The sequence below is a fragment of the Chrysochloris asiatica genome, unplaced genomic scaffold, assembly GCF_000296735.1.
Source record: "Chrysochloris asiatica unplaced genomic scaffold, ChrAsi1.0 scaffold00157, whole genome shotgun sequence".
NCBI classification, from domain to species: domain Eukaryota; kingdom Metazoa; phylum Chordata; class Mammalia; order Afrosoricida; family Chrysochloridae; genus Chrysochloris; species Chrysochloris asiatica.
In genome coordinates, this window is record NW_006408675.1 from 3,279,224 (window position 1) to 3,279,696 (window position 473).

The following is a 473-nucleotide window of genomic DNA, read 5'->3' on the forward strand; positions in this document are numbered from 1 at the left end:
CAGGACATGAACAGACACTTCACCAAGGAGGAGATCTAGGCAGCCAACAAACATATCAACAAATGTTCACGATCACTAGCCATTAGAGAGATGCAAATCAAAACAACAATGAGATATCATTTCACACCAGAAAAGCAAAGACACACACAGCAAAGATCAAAAAAGTAGAGGACAATAAATGCTGATGAGGATGTGGAGAGACTGGGATGCTCCTGCATTGCTGGTGGGATTGCAAAATTATCCAACCTCTCTGGAAAGCAATATGGCACTTCCTCAGAAGTTTGGAAATAGAAATACCTTATGATCCAGAATTCCTCTACTTGGTATTTACCCACAAGAAACATGAGCCATAACAAGGGTAGATATATGCACACCAATGTTCATAGCAGCACTATTTACAAAGGCAAAAAGATGGAGACAGCCTAAGTGCCCATCAACTGAAGAATGGATAAACAAACTGTGGTACATACACA